The 15,267-nt window shown below is 35.7% G+C and overlaps 1 protein-coding gene across 1 annotated transcript in view; it reads left to right on the top strand.

Annotated features, from left to right (window-relative positions):
- Nucleotides 1-15,267, top strand: part of KLF12 (KLF transcription factor 12) — a 687,410-nt gene that overhangs the window by 660,589 nt on the left and 11,554 nt on the right. The gene's annotated exons all lie outside the window — the stretch shown is intronic.

The following is a 15,267-nucleotide window of genomic DNA, read 5'->3' as shown; positions in this document are numbered from 1 at the left end:
ATTTAAGAAATGCTTTTTGCCAGTATCAAACAGGAAGAAATGGTCAGCTGTGTTAGAAACTGCAAATAGAATAGAGAGGATGACAGCTTTAAAAAGTCATTAGATAATAGAAGTCATTAATTGCTCTGCAAGAAGTATTTTCAATATACTGGCTTGGTAGAAACTGACTTTCTACAAGTTTAGTCAGACAGTGAAGAGGCCAAGGTCATCCACTGTATCCTGGGCCATTGCCAGTCATTTTGATTTTTTTATCTTGCCACTAGACTTCTATGACGCTAGAAAAGAGGGTGAGGCTGACTACTCTGCCTTATTTAAATCCAATTGACCCATAAGTGAAGACATCTTCTGTGATGTCATTGGTCCTCTTTGAAACTGAAGGATGAACAATAAGAACAATGAAGGCCAGGAGAGAGTTGGTATCATAACATATACTACACTACTGGGGACAGTGAGAATAGGTCTGATTGGGATAGAATGGACCTAAGGCAATAGAGAGAGATAGTGAAATTGAACACGAAAGAGAAAAAACAAGATATTTAAAAGATTATTGTTGTTGGTAGGAGACAGAAAGGAATAGGCTACTGGTTTGGCTTCCATTGGAAGGTTTGAGTCTTTTTATCAATTTAGGATGAAGACTGGAGAGAAATATGGAACTGTGCCTAAAGAGCAATAAAAATGTTCACACCCTTTGACCCCAGCAATTCCAATTCTAGGTCTATATCCAGAAGAAATTTTAAAAAAGGGGAAAATCCTACATGTTCCAAAAGGTTCATTGCTGCCCTTTCTGTAGTGACAAGGAATTGGAAATTGAGGGGATGCCCATGAATTGGGGAATGGCTAAACAAGTTATGCTACATGAACACTATGGAATTCTATTGTTCTATAAGAAACTATAAATGGTCAGACTCTAGAGAATCATGGAATGACTTATGGGATCTGATGCTGAGCTAAGGAAGTAGAACCAAGAAAAAACAGTGTATGCATCAACAACAACATTGTGAGATAAACAACCTTGATTAAAGAAATTCCTCTCAGCAGTTCAGAGAACTAGGATAACTGTATTAATCCACAGACTATGGACTATGTTATCCTCATCCAGAGGAAGAAAAGCAAAACAAAACACACACACACACACACACACACACACACAAACACAAACCCAACCTTCCAGAATCTGATGAATACTTCATAAAAATTATCTCTTATGTATCTCTTTCCTTTAATTCTAATTCCTCATATCAAAAATAAGTAATACTAATCTATAAGCATGTTTATCAAAATATGTATGTGCAGTGCTAATCTGACTGCTGCTGAGAGGAGGAGGGTAGGAAGGGAAGGTGGAAGAAATTTTGTTACTAAAAAACTGTATGTGCAAATGGATGAAAATAAATTTAAAAAAAGAAAAAAATTTAGGATGAAGAGAGAGAAAGTGGATCAAGGTCTCAAAAAAGTAGGAAAGGTTTGATGAATGTGATAAAGGAAAAACTAGGAGTTGGATAAAAGGATTCCTGTGTAGCAGTATAGACCAGCTAAATTAAAAAAACATAAATTTGTTGTGTACTCAGCTCCGAAGTTCATGGTAAAGTCATTCATGGTATTATTCTAAAGTTATTGGATTGTTTTTTGATAATTACTTCCTCTTTGGGGGTGGTCCAGTTAATCCCAGTTGCTGATTTTGATATATTTCTAGGAAGTCACAAAAGGAACATGGTCTAGTAAATAAAATAATGTAAGTGGATTTGTGGTAAAGATGACTGGGGCTCAGATTTGGCCTCTGATACAAATCACTTGAATTTTCTGAACTTCGTTTTCCTTGTCCATAAAATAAAGATAATAATGGAACATTCTATAATGCCACTTCCTACAGGAAACCTGGTTTCCCTACATTCTTGTGTCTTCCTTTAGCCAATTATTTCCAATATATCCTGTATAATGCTTGCTTATACCTAGTTGTTTGCCTGCTGACTGCCCCTTTACAGAATGAGCTCCTTGAAACTAGGAACTATCTTTGTTTTTTCTTTATGTCCCTAGCCATTCTAGAAATCAATGTGAACATCTAACCCAAAAGCTATTACACTATTCATACCCAGTAATATCATTTCTAGGTCTATAAATCTGAGGGATCAAAAAGAGAGAAAAGATCCATTTAGGCAAAACTATTTAAGCACTATTTTATGTAGTGGCAAAGAATTGGAGACTGAAGGGGTACCCATCAACTGGGGAATGGCTAAAAAAGTTATGATATATGAATATGATGGAATGCTGCTGTGCTGTAAGGAATGATGAAGATGATGGTGTCAGAGAGACCTGAGAAGAATTCTGTGAACTGATACAAAGTGAACAGAATCAGAAAGATAATTTATGAATTTATACAAAAACCACAATATGGTAAAGATAAAAACCTTTGAAAGACTGAGGACCACTGACAATTTACTGTGAACAGTCAGTCACAATTCTGGAAGATTTATAATGAAACATTTTGTCCACTTCCTGATAGGTAATCGACTCAACAACTTTACATTTGAAACTTTTTAGAAATGGTCAATGCAGGAATTTGTTTTGCTTAATTATACATTTTTGTACTAGGGTTTTTGTTTTTCTTGCTTTCTAAATTGGGGGCAGGGAGCACATTTTTCTTTAAGGAAAATTAATTTTAAAAAAGGTCCTGCCTCACAGATATGCCAATATTCTTTTTTTTTTTTTGCCAGGCAATGGGGTTAAGTGGCTTGTCCAAGGCCACACAACTAGGTAATTATTAAGTGTCTGAGGTCAGATTCGAACTCAGGTACTCCTGACTCCAGGGCTAGTGCTCTATCCACTGTACCACCTAGCCACCCCTATATCAATATTCTTGATATCATTTGTTGTTAATTCATTTCAGTTTTTCAGACTCTTCATGACCCCATTTTGGAAGTTTTCTTGGCAAAGATACTGGAGAGGCTTGCCATTTCTTTCTCCAACTCATTTTATAGATGAGGAAACTGAGGGAAATAGGGTTGAGAGATTTGCCCAGTATTATACAAAATAGTAAGTGTTTGAGATCCAATTTGAACTCAGATCTTCTTGATTCCAGGCACAGCATCCTATCCACTGTGCCATTTAGCAGTTCATATCCTTTCTTAAATATTTTGTCATTTATCTTAGCCTTCTGTATCCTATATTCTTCATATACCAATGGATTCTTTTGTAAACAGAAGCCATGCCACTATAGATGGTTTCTAGTAATGATGGCTTCTAGTAATCATTCTCTGACAGAAAACATACCTTGTTGATTGGTGAGTGGCAAGTTCATCAACTGAATCCAATATTTCCTTCATAGAACAAAGTTTATAATAGGGGGCATTTTAAAAAGCCTTGATATGCCACTTTCTGAATGACTTTTCTTTGGATTGTTTCAATAAGAAAGCAATTCTGTAACTCAGGGTCTGTAAATACTAGAGGAATGCCTGGTTTAGAATCATGAGACAATTGAGGAAATATCATCCACAATCCACAATAAAAATGAGCAACCTTATATTTACAAATAACAGCTATTCCTTGGGAAATTATTTTGACTGCATTTTGGTTCCTATTAGACAGAATAATGTAGCTACAAATTAAATCCAACTCAAAGCATATTGCCACACCCACAACAGGAATTAAAAAGGTAGAACAACCCTAGAAATGGCAATATACTCTGGGAATTAGAAGCAAGAAGTCAAGGAAAATTAATGTGTTCCCGTAGAAAAATGTACTTAGAAAGTTTTTGCCCCGCCCCCCAAAAAAGAACCTTATTGCCCCATCACACACCCATTCCCCACTTGATCATGTAAAAGATGATTAGATATAGGGCTATGCAAAGTGATGTGGATAATCCTGCTTCTGAGATCTTTTGAAGGCAGATAGAGTTTGGATATAGGAGTCCTGCATGGCAGCAAGTGAAATTTGGAAAATTGTTCCTATTTTAAAATACATAGGTTTAGATATATGAATATATAATTTTAAATCTCATCAAAAGATGATATTAATAACACATTTGATGAAGGTTTTCAAAGAGCTTTCTTCATAATAATCAATGAAACAAGGAGTAAAAAATATTAGATCCATATTTTAGATAAGGGAACTGAGCTTCTGAGTAAGTTATTTCCCTATAATCGTACAAGTATCCGGGTCAGAATATGAGCCTGTCTCTCTGGACTCCAAATCCATTGCTCCATTATGTCATGTTGTCTCTCACTAATATTCCAGAACTTTCTGGATGAAAGGCAGTTTATTTTCAACTATGTTTGATTCTAAATCACATGACAGTCTACACAAAGTACACTCTGTGTTTCTAAGCTACTTGCTAAGTTACCATAGTAATAAAACCTTTATTTACCAGGGTACATTTGGTCCACTTGTTCTTGGGTAGTGTAAGTAGATTTTTGACTCAACATAAGGAAAACTTCCTAATCATTAGACCTGCCCTGAAGAGGAATGGGCTGCTTGGGGAGGTAGTGAATTCCCTGTTATTGAAAGGCATTTAAGCAGAGACTGGATGGTCCTTAGATATCTCTAAGTATCAAGAATAACAGGATAAGGGAGGGACTGATTGATTGATTGCAGTCCAAAATACTGGAAATCTGACAGCAAAGAGTTCACTTATGCATACCTAATCAAATGTTCTAAAAGGAAAAATTCAAATAATTCACTGATCCAGGATTACAACTAAAGAAGCTCTGCTGATTTATTAAGGTCATTTATCAATGCTGTGCTTTGAAAATTTTGCATAATGATGAACAAATGTCATATCTTCAGATTCTCATGGGACCCTGTCTTCAAATCAATCAATCAACAGGTCTTTATTAAGCATCAAGTCAATGTAAAGTGCTGTTCTAGGGACTGAGGATACAATGATAAAGAAAACAGCAGCTGTCTTAAGGAGATTATAATCTAGCCAGGAGATAACAGGTTCAAAATCATCTATAGGTGATGTAAAACTCTGTGTGTGTGTGTGTGTGTGTGTGTGTGTGTGTGTGTGGCAATTTGGAGGGAAGGCAACTTGGGACATCAGTAAAGGATTCATGTAGAAGATGCTACATGTGCTAGAAGGAGATTCTAAGAGACTGAAGCCAGGAGACAGTGTACTCTAGATACAGAAGACACCTACCCTCCACAAATGAGAAATGGTAAGAAGGTCAGTTTGACTGGACTGGAGAAAGGGAATACTGGGAAATAAAGCTGTAAAAATAAAAATGGGGTCAGGTTATTAAGGCCTTTAAATATAAAACAGAAAAATTTGTATGGGATCTTAGGGGCAAAAGAGAGTCACTGGAGTTTGTTGAAAAAATAGAACGGAAAGAGATATGATTAAATAGGAAAATTGTTTTAGCAGATAGGTGGAGGATGATTTGGAGCAGGGAGAGATTTGAAACAGAGATACCAGTTATGAGGCCACTGCAAGAGAATAGGCAAGAGAGCATGAGGTGAAGAAGAGTAGTAGCCATGTAAATAGAGAGAAGGATATATGTGAAAGATATTTTGGAGGTAAGAAATGAGATGTTTTGGCAACTGATTAGATACATACACAAGGGGAGAGAGAGAGAGAGAGAGAGAGAGAGATGAAGTCAAGATTTTGAACCCAAGTTATAGGAAGAATCACAGTGCCCTTAACAGAAAGGGGATATTTTAGAGGGAAATTGGTTAGAGGAAAAGGTAAAGAGTTAGGTTTTGCATATGTTAGGTTTGGGTTACCAAAGAAATTTCCTATTCCAGATGTTCAAAAGGAAGTTGGTAACATATAACTGAAGCTCAGGAGAAAGACTAGGACTGGATATATACATCTGATGAGGTCTCCAAGACAAAGAATGTAGAAAAAGAAGAGGGCCCAGGATAGAGCTTTAAGGAATGCCCACAATTAAAGAATATGATACAAGGATATGTTTTTTTAGGTTTTTGCAAGGCAATGGCATTAAGCTGCTTGCCCAAGGCCACACAGCTAGGTAATTATTGTGTCTGAGACCAGATTTGAACTCAAGCACTCCTGACTCCAGGGCTGGTGCTCTATCCACTGCACCACCTAGCCACCCCTACAAGAGATATTTTTAATGACCTATTTACTATTCTTTATATTTGAGATCCACCCCCAATCATCTTCATGCCTTTGCAGACTGTTCTCCATGCTTGAAATATTTTCCTCTCTTCTCCTTAGAAAGGAACTCCTGGCTTCCTTTAAGACTTATTACATAGCTGTTTGACCTTAGGCAAGTCACTTAACCCCATTGCCATGCAAAATCCCCAAATAAATAAATAAATAAATAAACCAACAAACCAACAAATAAATAAATAAAAGAGACTTATTACAAACATCATGTTCTTCACAAAGTTGTTCCTGGTCTATAGTATCTACAGTATCATAAGTGCTGATATTATGTGTCTATTCTATTTTTATCCTATTTTATCCTGATTTATCCTGATTTACAAATGTCTCCATCATTAGAATATAAGCTCCTGGAGGCAGAACTTCACAAATTTAATTGTTAATAAATTGTAGAGGCTTTGGCCAAGTGAACTGTAATGAGTTCCATAGTTGTCATTCCATAGTCAACATGAAGGGTTATGAAGGGTTTATAGTGGACCAGGCACTATAGAAAGTATACAATAAAAATAAAAATGAAAAAACAAACAATCCATGCCCTCAAAAAGCCTAGATTCAAATGGGGGAGATAACATGTAAATAGCTAGGTACACAGATACAGGACTCAAACAGGCTAGACAAATGTAATCTGAAAACAAAAGGCATCAGTAACTCAGGGGCAGGGAGACCAGAAAAAGCCTCCCCAGGATTTGGGATTTGAACTTGGTCTTGGAAAAAGCTAGGGTAACTCAGAGACTGGGGGAGGGGCAAAGCATTCCTGGCAGATAGGATTGGAATGAAAAAGGGATTAAGTTAGGAGTTGAAAGATCCTGATCTAAGAACTGTGAGTGGGATGAGGGCCTGAATGGTAGAATTAAAAGTAAGAGGCTGAGTGATTCAGTTTTTGTCCTTAAAATGTGTGTAGGAAACAAATAGCTTAATTATAATGTTGGAAATAGCATTAAAGCATCTTTGCTTCTATGTAATCATTAAATTTATTTTTTTATTTCTGTTGTCTCTTTAGCTTATACACTTCATTGTGTGTATTATATACATATATACATGAACATATATATGCATACATATATGCAGGTGAGCATACACATACAGAAGTGTGTAGGTTAGACAACAAAAAATAAAAAATTTAAATAAGAGAACAAGGGGAGCTTTTATATTTTGAGTGTTTACATATATATTTATATAAATACATACATACATACATACATACATACACATGTATACATACAAGACAGCTAGGTGATGCAGTGAATAATGCTGTGACATCTGGTCTCAGATTTTACAAATTATATGCCCCTGGGAAAATCATTTTATTTTATTTGCCTCAGTTTCCTCATCTATAAAATGAACTGGAGAAGAAAATAGTAAACCATTCAAGTATCTTTGCAAAGAAAATTCCATACAGGGTCATGAAGAGTTGAACATGATTGAAGTGACTGAAAAACAAATATATATACTTATGTATGTGTAAAGACATATAGATATATATTGATGTTGTCCAGGGGATCATAGATTTTGAGTTGGAAGAGATTTTTGATGTCATCTAGCATAACCCTTTCATTTTTCAGATGTACAAAGTAAAACTTAGTAGTTAAATGATTTGTCTGAAGTCACACAGGTGTCAGAAGCAGGATTTAAGCCCATTATCTCTAACTCCAAATTCAATGCATCTTAAACTGTAAGTTTCAATATATTGGGGATAATATGCACACATTTATTTTTGTCTAGCAACATATGCAGCATAAATAGAATTAGGCACAAATGGTTTTAGCTAATGATTTTGAGCTCAGTAATATGCTGTCGATTCTACTTTGATTAACTGACTAGTAAGTTAATTGGATATATTTTAGAATCTGCTTCTAGAATGGCTCCAATATGCATTCAATATGACAGATTTCAAAGAGCAAAATTTTGTCCCTATTCTAAAGGAACTCCCTATATAGTTGGAGATCCTAAAGCAGATGCATGAGAAACAAGAAGAGGACAATTGCAAAGTTAAATGTGAATAATTATGAAATGATTTTGTATTTAGCATTTAAGTGCTAAAAATAGTGATGATTTGAGATAGGATAAGTCAGACTCAATTTAAATAAAGGTGAAATAGATCAAGTTTCTCTTTGCTCCCATCCAGTTTACCTACCTTTCTCCCATCCTTCACTCTAAGCATACTGCTTACCTATCATTCATCCTGGTGGGTATTAGATAAATGAACTGAAAAATTAATATAATGAATGAAACATTTTAGCATTTGGAGTGCCCTTTAAATTACATTTCAATGGATGTCTACTTTGCATTTCTATGGAAATTATTCTGGGGCTTGTTAGCAGAGATTCCTTAAAAAGAAAAAAATAAAGCCTAGAGACATTATCCAAGAAGGAGTGTTGGGACTTGATAACAAATTTTGTCAAGCAATGAAGAAAGAAGTGTAAACTACATGTGTATGTGTGCCTGTGTGTATGTGCATATATGTAATATATAGACATATATAAAATATGGGTTATAGCTCTTCTATCTATCTATCTATCTATCTATCTATCTATCTATCTATCTATCTATCTATATCCATCTATCCATCCCTGAACTTACAAATTTGAAAAATTAGGAGAATTACAATGTGATTGTTAATTTCTTCTCCAATACAGTATAAATTCCTTGAGGGTAGGAATTATTTCTTTGCTTTTCTTTGTATCCTTTACCTTTTTTGTTTAACATGGTGTTTAAAATGTATCAGCTTTAGTTGAAGAGCTCCAAGAGAGAATGAGCTTTAAAAGTAGAGAAAGTCTGAAGACCAGGAATTGGTCTGACTCCCAATGGGAGAGCATTTCTGAATAATGGCTTTCTTGTACCACTAACATGTTACCACTTCTAATGCACAGAAAAGGACTGAAATAATAAATTCACTTTGAAATGGGAGCAATGTGAAGGCAGATCAGATTAAATATGTAGTACAGACCTAGACAATCTATCGATCAAACAAAATATGATTTTTACTTATTTGATTAATCTACTTTGCTTTCTCTTGTGCCTTCCAAAAGTCATGTAGTCTAATCAGTCCCATTTTTACTGCCTTTAATATTTAATACCCAAGGAGTGAGAATATTGTATTATAGTTTAGCACTTGCCAAATAATGTATTGACAAGAGGGATATCTCAATGCCACAGTTGTTTATGAGGGCTGCTTTATTAAGAAGAATAATAAGTAGCTGTATAAGTTTTAAAATGTGAGGTTCACTAAAGCCCCTCATCAAAAATAATAGCCTGTCGTGTCCTAAAATTCTTACTGCTAGAGCATAAATTCTTTTTATGTCACCTTAAAATTTTTATTTCATTTTAATTCATGAAATAAAACAAACATCCACATAACATTATATAATAAAAAATTCTTCATCTTTTTTGGACTGTGTACCCCTTTGACCATCTGGCAAAACTTATGGGTCCCCTTTTCAGATGAATGGTTTTTTTTTTAGGCTTTTGCAAGGCAAATGGGGTTAAGTGGCTTGCCCAAGGCCACACAGCTAGGTAATTATTAAGTGTCCGAGATCGGATTTGAACTCAGGTACTCCTGACTCCAGGACTGGTGCTCTATCCACTGCGCCACCTAGCTACCTCCAGATGAATGTTTTTAAATGCATAAAACAAAGAATATAGGATTACGAAGGAAATTAATTGCATTGAAAAATAGTCAGTCAAATAATATATATATGTATATATATAAATCACATTCATGGAGCCCTGATTAAGATCCCCTGTAGAGTATCACCTGATAAGTCAGAGACCCTTTGTACTATTATTAATTAATTTAAGTGATTGAAAGCAGATTAAAATGTTTGCTTTCCCAAGAAATAACTGTTGTTGTTGCTTTTTAAAACAAGGATCTGTGTTTTAAAAAAAATAAATGAAATGTTTTAGAAAATATTGCTGGTGGAGGAAGCAAACATATTCTATTATATTTTGTTCCTGTTTGTGGAAGCTGTGCAGAGGGCAAATCCTGAAATGGTACCTTGTCAGCCTGTAGCTGACCTGTAACCTTACCTTCTGGGTAAGGTTAATTCTGGTAAAATCGTTTTGTCCTCCTGGATTTTCACTTTGCTGCCTCCCTTGAGCTTTACATATGTGGTCATTGTTGACCACTCTTCTGTTCCATGGGATACCTCCAGAGTTGTACTGAACAACATATTACTTCAAGAAGTCCTCCTTGGGATGGCTAGGTGGCACAGTGGATAGAGCACTGGCCCTGGAGTCAGGAGTACCTGAGTTCAAATCCTGCCTCAGACACTTAATAATTACCTAGCTGTGTGGCCTTGGGCAAGCCACTTAACCCCATTTGTCTTGCAAAAACCTAAAAAAAAAAAAGTTCTTCTCACCTGGTTTAATTCCAGGGCTTCATTTTGGGGTGATGTCTTATTGCCTGATGACAAACAGGCAAGGAACTAGAGGATCTTGTTAGGAAAGAGACCAGAGTTTCAGCCATTTGGAAAGTAGGACACAAAGACAGTATTCTAGACCTTTTGCTTATGGCCAAAAGCATCATAGCTGCCTGGCCTTGCATTCTCTCAGTTTCTTAAGGACACATTGACCTTTTTTTTAGCAATATTTCCTACTACCTTCTGAGAGATTAGAAGCTGGGAAGCCTCTGTTGCTGCTTAAGGTACATATAGCAAGGGAAAAACATCTGGCTACATAAAATTAGGGCTATATAACTGGCAATTAGCATGTTCCAATTTCTCCTTTCTCTCTACCAAGCAATTCAAAGTGTTAATGCTGAAATACTTTGCCTTTGTTTTTTTTTTTTAATTTGGCCCCTGAAGCTCCCTCCCCTTGTAAAATGAGAAGCTGTATGAAGAACTAGCCTTGGATTCCATAAGATATTAGTTCAGATTCTGTATCTGGGACATGTTGAATGATCATGAGCAAGTCACTTGATGTTTGGTTTTGGTTTTGGTTTATGCTAGGGTTGCCCCTAGACACTTTAATACAATTTATTACAACCAAGTTAATGACCTATCTCAATGAAGTTCATCTTCAGAGATGAAAACACAGATCCAGGTCTGCCCACCCCCCTTTTAAAGATTAAAAAGATTATCCACCTCTGATTGATGTTACATAAGTGAAAATTGTCAGGTCAGTTCACCACAATAAAACTGAAGTCATGTGGCAATTTCTCTGAAAAATCATATTTGTAAAATTACCATTCCTTGGATTTCTCCTTAATTTTGTAGGGGAAAGTGACTCATTCCTGAGAGCAATAACTCATTTGGCTGCATCTGATATGATCTGCTTGCTGAATGATGCCTACATTCCCTTCAATGTTCCTGACTGTCTGAGGGGAGAGTTGTTTTTCTGTATCTGCTCTGGGTTGCATGATTGGTGACTTACAAAGGCTTAGAAAATGAATCTGACACCTTGTTCAAGACCTGAACTGAGAGAATGGCTGAAATGGGTAACAACAATGTGCCCTGGACCTTTGACACAGAGCCCAGGCTAGGAAAATTCGGCTCAGTGTTACAGAAAATATCACAAAAGGGAAGAAAGGGCTGGATAGGAAAGTCTCCAGAACATTTCCATTTCGGAGCACGATCATACTTGTTGACTGAGGTATCTGCGTTATCTAGGTCATGCATTCGACAATCTGGCACAGGTGACTAAGCTGACGAACACAAACAAACGGGCACAACAAGATCTGCAAATTGGTTGTGATTGAATACTTCATGTCATCAAGGGGGAGAGAGGCAATGAAAGAAAAGCCTTATTTCTCTACAAAGAAAAGCATTTCTGTTGGAGAGAGTCTGAGAAATAAAGGAGGAAAAAAATGTCTTAAGAGAGATCACTATGCATTCAGCCGAGTGCAGAGTGTAAAAGGAGGAGGAAAAAGAAGCTTGATTCTGAAACTCTATTCAGTGTAATTTGGTGTAAGCTATTTTCTAAGTAGAGAGTCTGAACTTTAATCAACCAGCATGTTTTCCCAGATGGCTTTAAATGTGAAAATTTTTAATCTGCTTTTTAAGAGAGTGAGGATATTCCTTTCATCTCAAGAAAGATATATTAAAAACTTGTCCAATGCATTTAATTTATCAATATATTTTCTTAAAAATATATTTTATATACTTTTGGGGGTGGGTGGGTTTGTGCATGTGTTTCTGTGTGTGTGTGTGTGTGTGTGTGTGTGTGTGTGTGTGTGTATGTGTGTGTGTGCATGTCCTTTTGCTTCACATTTCTTGTGCTCTAATATTGATTGATTGGATTATGATTACTAAGAAAATGAACCTGCTTGAATGAAACTCTGCTATCCACAAAGCTAAGTATCTTAGTGCAGTGCTTAACAATCATTTTCAGAATGAATAAGTGTATAGCCTACAGGCAATAGGTCACCAGTGAGAAAAGCAGAAAACTGAATCTAGATAAATTTCATGGTGGGGAACCAGAGACAGTCTAGAGTCAGTGTTCCATCCATCTCAGACCAAATGGAAAGGAGCCAGAGAAACAGGAGACTGCAAACTTTGGTTTTCCTTGAAGGGTCACATGCAACTTCTTGGGCAGTTTCATCCATTTTACCTATAAAACACAATCAAGATGAAATATATGAAGAACATGAAACTCTAAAGATGAAAGGGATCTGAGGATCTGTCTGGTCTAACTTTCTCTCAGTTTACAATGGGGAAATTGAGGCTAGGGAAAAGTTGCATTTTGCCCAGTCTCATATATCATGTGTGAGACAAGATTGGTCTTCCAGACTCCAATTCCAGCACTCTATACATATTGCCAGAATGCTTCTTCCATCTGAACTGAAGTCCTGGGACCTATAACAAAGGTAGTGTAAGTAGGACTACTTATCATCCCACAGCTGATCTTTGCAAACAAACGTCCTCAGAAAAGGGTTCAGCAATAGGGCATATTTGAAAACAAAAGATGGGCAATAAAGAAGAGACTCAAAGGAACTGTCATTTCTTTGGTCCTCTGATGAAAATGCCTTGCTTCAACTGTGACATGTTAGTCTGTGTGTGTGTGTGTGTGTGTGTGTGTGTGTGTGTGAGAGAGAGAGAGAGAGAGTTCCTAAATTCATTGCATTCCACCAGTTTTAAGAAATAATAGAGATATAGAAAGAAACTTCAGATCAAAAGCATCTCTTACAGAGTTTCAAGAATCTTAAGAGGAGGGTGGTACCATAGTAGAATAAAATTGCAACCTGATGCTTTATGATGCAAGAGCAGGTGGCACCCATACAACCCAGAGAAAGGATACACCCAAGAGCAGCTATTAGATCTCCTTTCCTTGGGAAAAAGATTGGAAATTTTGAATGTCATTTTGTATGACAACAGTTTGATAAGGTAATAATAGGGTGTTCTTTTTTTTTCTTAAATAACTCTGACCAACATAGGTGATGCTACTTCCCATGACCCATCCTGCATGATGAGATTTTTTTTTTAATACTTAGAGATATTTAAAGATAGATGTTCTTTTTAAAAATATCCCAACTGTTCATTTGAGTACTTCAAAGAATAACATGTAGCATCAAGCAAGAATACTGGTGATGTTAAGTAAGATCTTTGAAGTACCCCTTTGCTTAGCTTATGAAACCATTTTCCAGTACTATACGAGAGAAGCAGAATAGTATGCTCTGGTAGAGAGAATGATGATAATTGATGACCTTGCTTCATCACTGAGGCAACATGATGTGGTGAAAAGAGTAGTAGATTTGGAGTCAGAAAGCCTAGGTCCAATCCCCAGTTCTGCCACTTAAGAGCTCTGTGTCATTGGATAAGTCACTTAATCTTTCTGAGCTGAGTTTCATTATCTTTAATATAGGATAGGAGGTGTATGTTATACCACCTTTAATAAAACTGTTGTGAGGCTCAAATGGGATCATAGAATCATAGATTTTCTGCTGAAATGGACCTTAGGGGCAATCAAACCTCTCATTTTGGAATAAAGAAATTGACTTGCTCAAGTAGGAAGTGAGGCTAGATTTAAATACATTCTCCCACTTCAAATCCAGTTCTTTTTTGTACTTCTAAAGTATTTGAAACAATTTGCATATTTTAAATCATTATTATTATTATTAATTTAAGGCAGTAAGGAGAAAAGATCTCTGGTGTTTTGGAATTTTTAACTCCAAAGCCAATAGCATGAATTGTCCTAGAGCATTAGTGTAGACATCATGTCTTAGACATAAAGAGTAAATACAGTCTATTAAGTCTCAATAAAGTCCCTCTTGTACTGTTCACACTATTATCTAATTTGGACAACAAATGAGAAATAGAACTGATTTAATGATCTCTATAGGCAGTGTGGTAAGTTGTTTAATGTAACCTTGCATTATATAAATAAGTTCAGCAGAATCTTGGAATTTGAATGTACACTGCCTTTTCCTATACAGCTGAACTTTAGCAGAAAGTGTTAATAAAATAAGTCAACATAATGTTTTAAAGAACTTGTTTTTGTTATAAGGGCAAATAAATTCTAGACATCTTCTTTAAAGAACAATGCATCGATCCTTTGCTATTTAGTATCAAACCAATTCTAATACTTGTTTTTACTGTAGGGTAGACTTTTTGATGTCCCTTGACCAAAATAGAAGGAACAGAGACTTCAATTAGTTTTTCAGTATTCTTTTGCAGCCGGTTCTAATGCTTTGATTCCTTCCAGAAAAAATGCACACTTCTTTCATAAACTGTCAAAAGAAAACGTTCTCTCTGAAAATTTCATCAGGTTAGCAATCAATGAAGTAGATACATTTTTTCTTTTTTTTTTTTTTGAACTTAAATCATGATATGACTTTTGTCTTGGAGACTACATGTCTAGGACAACAGTCATTTTAAACTAGACATATAAAATAAACATTGTAGCTTATATACTTCAACAAAAAGTATTCATACATTTTGTTTTGATGTGGCAAACACTCCTGAACCAAAACCCACCTTCTCCTTCCCACCAAGTGTTGAAAAAATTATATTTCCAGAAAACAATTGAGCAAAGTCATTTACATAACATGAATATGATGAATGCTTTACTTCCCATTGTTATAGCTTATTAGTTGTTAACAGTAAGAATGTATTTCTTAGCTTTGATAATATGCTTTGACTTTAGTGTTGCTATACCTGCCTAATAAAATATCATATCAGGAGGTAAATAAAATGCTTCTTAATGTGTAATGTACT

This window comes from Macrotis lagotis, chromosome 6 (assembly GCF_037893015.1).
Source record: "Macrotis lagotis isolate mMagLag1 chromosome 6, bilby.v1.9.chrom.fasta, whole genome shotgun sequence".
Lineage (NCBI taxonomy): Eukaryota > Metazoa > Chordata > Mammalia > Peramelemorphia > Peramelidae > Macrotis > Macrotis lagotis.
This window is presented reverse-complemented; position numbering and strand designations above follow the sequence as displayed.